This window comes from Haematobia irritans, chromosome 2 (assembly GCF_050003625.1).
Source record: "Haematobia irritans isolate KBUSLIRL chromosome 2, ASM5000362v1, whole genome shotgun sequence".
Classification (NCBI taxonomy): domain Eukaryota; kingdom Metazoa; phylum Arthropoda; class Insecta; order Diptera; family Muscidae; genus Haematobia; species Haematobia irritans.
In genome coordinates, this window is record NC_134398.1 from 77,096,728 (window position 1) to 77,103,172 (window position 6,445).

The window sequence follows — 6,445 nt, forward strand, 5'->3', positions numbered from 1 at the left end:
TTTTTAGGAATTACAGTAAAATTCGCAGTAAACTTCCAAAAGTATCTCCACAATTGGGATCAGCAGAATAATTTTTAAACATTTCTAAGCAACATGAGATTTTTTTTTCACTGCTGTTTAGAAATCCACATAAATTGTTTATATCCACGTTAGGGATCACCAGAAATATTTTAGAACAAATTATGAAATATGTATGTATGTGTGGTAGATTAAAATGTACGTAAATACGAATGAGATATTTAAATTGTTGTTATTTAAATAGTAGTTAGTAAAGATTAGTACAGTGATTGTAAATAATTTTCTTTTAATTATTTTCAGTTTTGTAGATAGAATAATTTTGAGTTTTAAATTTTTATTTAATTAGATTCATTCCTCTCTGCCAATAATGTTATATATTTTCGTTCCATTCAGATTATATCGGCGTCCAAAATGTCAGTTTTTCCGTTTTGCCTCAAGAGTTTTTAATTTTTTTTAAAGTTTTTATGGTTGTGCAATTTTTTCCCCCTTAAGAGACACTGTGCGTGTCTAGCAAATCACTGTTCGTGAATGTATGTAGCGATTTATATCGGTTTTGTTTCCAGGACTCAAACCATAAAAAAAGTTTTATTATATGATTTTGTAATTTTGATCTATTATTCCATCAAGAGAAACTGTGTGTATATTTCTTCTTTGCGTAAAAACATTCGTGCTTGAATGTGTATAGAAATTCGAATTGTGTAACCAATATCAAAACGATCAATATTAAATGTTGAAATTATATGATTTTTTTTAATCTTGCTATATTAATAGCCAAGAGACACTGTGCCTTTATCACTGTATAAAAACATTCGTGCTTGAATGTATGTTGACATTTGTACTGCACCAGAGTACTGTGCCAGTATAACAGTTTCACCTAATAACTTTGAGAGAGATGTGTGGCTACTCTATTTTCCTTGGTTGTCTCTTGCACAGTGGGTTGGGTTGATACAAATGGGTATGTGCAATAGGGTTAGATAACTAAATGTTAACTACTTTGTTAATGTTAATTATTGAGAGCAGCGGTTACCTTAATGTATGTATACAGGAAATTTAAGTTAATTTTTTTAGTTTAGTAAAATTTATTTAGTTTTTTACGCGTACCGAAAAACCGATTTTATTTGTATTATATTGTTCGTTTATTTTATTTAATTTAATTTGTTTGTAGAAAACCGATATATTTTAATTTATTGTTGTGTTTTTTTTTCACGTAACTGTACGATTAATAATTAAATTAAATTTGTACAACAAGACTTTAGTTGTAAAATTTTATAATTTTGCATTAAATAGTTATAATGCCTTATTTGTATGTAGCGCACTTCCAACTCTCTTCGTCTCACTATTCGCCAATACAAATGGTACACTCTTGAGTTGTTTTTTTTATCACTCTCTTGAGACGACGTTTTCACCACTCATATATCACTCTCTTGATTATCCATATAAAGGTAGAATGCGTATATATGCAATGAATATACAAAAAATGGAGTAGAATGAAAAATGGAATGAGAAAAGTGGAATGAAGGATCGAAAATGGGAATGTGAAGGGAAAAGATGACGATAGAAATTATGAAGAGTGTATGGGTTCTAAGCCGCTTTTTTTCTTGAAAATTTAACGGTGATTTGGGAATATATATGAAAAAAATAAACTATGATGTAAGTATACAGAAAAATACATCATCCATAATATTATTGTTGCTTTGTTGTAACGGTGATTTAATGTGTTAACTTCTTGGTTATGCAATTAATTTTAGATTTCTTGCCAAGAAAGTTATTTATGAATTTATTATTTTCATAGTATTTAGATTTATTATTTAGATTTAGTATTTTATGTAGTTTTTTAGAATTAAATTGCACTTTTTCGAATAATTTTTGTTAGAAATTAGATTTCCACATACGATCAACTTTTTTAGTCCAATGGTTTCAATTTTCTAGCGAAGATTAGGCTTTAGGGAACATTTTTGTCTTCTCGTAAATTTGATATTACGTGTTGACAGAGAAATTTTAACAGTGGGAAATGTGCAATTTAAATATTAAGAAATATATATAGATATATATTTTTTTTTGAAATTTGATTTTCCTTTTAGGATGACAAATTTTAATAAGACTTGGGAATCTTATAATGTGCAATCTACAAAAATGCGAATTAGGAAAATCGTGCAATAGCAGATTGAGATATAATGTAGAAATAGGAATATTTAGCGATATGACAAGAATTTGCAATGTAGGATTAGGAAAAAATGTGCAATGTAGGAATAAGAAAATTTTGCGTTGAAGAAACAATGTGCAATGTTGAAATGAAGAAAAAAGATTAGCGGTAAGAAAAAATGTGCAATGTAGGAATAGGAATTTAGGTATACGGAAACAGCAAGAACTATATTTTTTAAACAAATTTTTGCAGCAAATAATTTTTACACATTTTTAACAATGATTTACACACTTTTTAACTAACTTTTACACATTTTTTTTTTTAATTTTGTTTCCCGCTTAACATACGTTTAATTCTAGGAGTTTTATACGATTTTAATGTATGTTTTATTCGTTTTAATGTTCTGTAGGTTTTATGTATTTTTTTTTAATTCACGAATTATGATAAAATTAATGTTCACAATAGTATGACTCAATAATTAACAATTAACCATATTTTCCGTCGCTTTTTTGATATTGTACAACTTCTATACGAAAAGTCTTTTTTTACATAAATGTAATTTTTTACACGATTTTAAATAAAAGTCTTCGCGACACATTATTTTTAATATATTTTTATTACCACGTTAAACGATTTTCGAATACGATATTAGCGCTTGTACACATTTACCGATCGACGTCACAATTAAACTAGTTGAGAAGGTTTTTGTTCTACTTTAATTTACCTTCTTTTCTCCTTGTTTGGTGATGTTTTATGCTGGTTTGCGAATCCTCTCCTCGAGTGGACCATGTTTAAAGTTGGGGTTATGGGGGGATTGGTGACGGCAACTGTTACTAAAGAGAGAGAGTAGTGGACACCAATTCCTGGAGTAGAGTGTGTGGACTGTATAACAGATTGTGGAGGAGGCACTAGGAGAATTGTGGTAGATCAGTATGTGGTATAAATTCTCAGTGGATGAGAAAATATACCATCAAGTTTAGCAACGCAGAGATAGGGAAAGATTTGGAAATAAAAAGACAGGAGTTACAACTTTGAAGTGTGATTGGTTTATTTGGGGGTATGCTCACCGTTCGAGATATAGAGAAGAATAGACCGAATTCAACTTATTTAACAAGCCAAGAAACTTTTAGATAGAAAGTAGTAATTCACAATAATAAATTCGATTAGGAATATCGATTAATCTTAAAATACAACTTCATGGATTTTTCATTAACAATAGTTCATAATAGTTTAGTTCAAATACAAATTCATAATTCATAATAATTCAGTACAGATGCGATTAAATAGGAAATTCGATAGATAAATATAAGTCTAAACATTGGTTTAGACAAATTATATTTGCTTAGTTCGGCTTGAGGTCATGTGAATAAAAACAGATGTTGTTGTTTTTTGAGTTGTATTTTTATATTTAAAATTTTCCAATATTTCGAGACATCTCCGATGCTCGTCTTCAGGGAAATTAATTTAAATTTAAAGAACAGTGAACTTCTTTACAAGGGAGTATATTTACAACAAATATGTATGGAACTAACATGGTAAATGCAACATTTGACGCAAGCCAATTTCCTATCTTCCTAAAGTTTATTGTCTTTGATTTCAATCCTTTGCTATGATTTGTTGTTGCGTTCAAAATATTTTTGCACACGAACGCAGCAGATAGAATGTCGAGAATCATGTTTTTCAATTCACGCGAAAACCAAAAACCCAACCGTCCGTTACGAGTTACTTCCACAGACTGATCTCTCCATCATACGTTGTTGAATAAATACCCATTCTCTCGTTCTCTTTTCGCTCTTTCTATCGCTCAAAATTATTCAATTTCAATCACAAAGGTGATTGGATCAATCACATGTGTAATTGGAAACGGAAAACTTTTCAATCACGTTGTAATTGAAAATTATTTCCGAATTGATTAACAAAATGATTGAATCAATTAATATTTTAATTGGAAACGTAACAAATACCAATATATTATTTTTGATAAAATAATTAATTGAATCAATTAACATATTAATTGAATCCATTCCCAAATTCAATTATTTGTTTAATTGAAAAAACTTCAGTGGTAATTTTTGTGTGTGGTACTAATTCAGCAGCGACGCAACTTGAAAACAACGCTAAGCGATGTCTAGGTGTAATATAATAGGAGCTGTTTTTCCGCGACCATGTAATATTTTCACCTGCAACCATGTTGGCTCAGTGAACATGGTTCTAAGAAGAATAAAATTGTCCTCATCTAAAATGTTATTATATTGGTAAAAAGAATTTTGTTTTTGTTATGGTCATAATCTAAAATGTTTTGATCTGCACGCACAGAAAAAACATGTTTGGACATGGTTGCCGCATCCATTTAATACTTATCTAGACTAGGTATTTGTCGCGAAAATCATGTATTTTCTCTTTGTAAAAATAATTTTCGAGCGGAGAAAAATTTATGTTGGCAATAAGCATTTAAATGGTTCTCAAATGCCGCAAACATGTTCTATTATTTAAATGATAGAATTTGAGACCATTACATGGTCGGGAAAATCATGTACCTGACCATTATTTGTTTACTTTTTTGCAAAGAAATAAGTATTTTTATAGGTTACGTATAGACATGTCTAGAACCATTATATGGCCATAAAGACCATGTACATTGTTTTCGTGACCATTTAATTATTTTAGTTTTTCTTGCAGCGAAAAGTATTTTATAAAAACACGATTTTCATTTTGCGCGTCAGTCGTGTGTTGATTGTTTCTTGGAATGTACGGAGAATACGGAATTACTGTGTTTAGGTGAGTACTATGTTCGGTTTTTTCACCAAAACACTAAATTAAAAGTACAAAAATATTTATGAAGACTATTATATTTTTATCAAGTCTTATCAAATAATGGATGGAAAAGATCCAATGAATTGATTGGTAATCATTTTATATTTCTAAATTAATTAATTAAGAAAAGTAACCGTGAAAAAAAGTTGGTTTTCAGCATGAAAACTGAACATAGTACTCAGCTTTTTGTGTTAATTTATTTATTCAGAAGTGAAACGTGGTTTTACGTGAACACAGTTTTTTTATTGGTTCTCAAACTTATTTTTATCTGTGTAAAATCGGAAAGTTTTACTTTTAAGGTGGGTATAAAGTTCGAGTTTAGCCGCTAAAATCGCTAAAGTGAAAACTAAATCAGTAAGAAAAATGCATGAAATTATACATATTTGTTGCAAATTTTATTATAACTTGATAGGGAAAAGCCCAAAGCAAATTTTCACAAAGTTTGTATTCCTTAAAATAGATTATTAAAGAAAAGTAAACTCGAACTTAATACCCACCTTTAGTTTCCTGTAGTTTCGATTGTTAGTGCGCATTTTATCCCATCAAAAGGTAAGTTCGATTTTAGCCGCTAAAGTGAAAACTAAATCAGTAAAAAAAGGCATAAAGTTATACATATTTGTTGCGTATTTCATTATAACTTGATGGGACATAGCCCAAAGCAAATGTTCACTATGTTTGTATTCTTTAAAATAGATTATTAAAGAAAAGTAATCGTGAAAAAATGGCGATTTTAGCGGCTGAACTCGAACTTAATACCCACCTAAAGAGTTAACTCGGGTGACCAGTGTAATATCAAACCCTTACTGATATCGACCAAAATTGACATATCTCTTTATAGTTCTAAATCACTTACAGATGTACAAGTTTAGTTCAATCGGACTTCTAGAATTCGAAGTTCGGACAAATTGTGGAAAAGTGTGGTATTCAGAAACCCAAGTTTTCAAGAAAAACAAGTTGTTGCATTGTGTGGACGTGTTTTCAAGCTGCTCCAATTAAAATTTCATTGTGAATATCTCGCTTAACTTGTACTAAAACCTGTGCTTAACGTGATCTAAAGCTTTTGCATTCTGCTCGACATATTTCGTTTGAGCTATTTTGTGTTGAAAGCTGTATTTTTTTAAAGTTTTATAAAACTGCAAACCATCGAAAGCAATACAAATATTCAGGTTTTGTTGTTGTTTCGTGGTTTCTGTAAACAAAGAGAAAAGGCGCTTTGACCCGTGAGTACACAAATTAGAAACGTCATCTTACTCCTCACTCAGCAGTGTTGGCCAGGGATGCAAATCCGATTTTTTAAATTGTACCAACAAGAATAAAAAAGTGTAATTTTTGGCATCAAATTGTACCAATTTTCAAAAATTCATTTATTTGACCAAAACAAAATAACAAAACATAAAAAATTAAAATAATATATAAAATTCATTTAACTCTACGTTTTTACAAAACGTTAAAACATTTAAAAAGTAATTA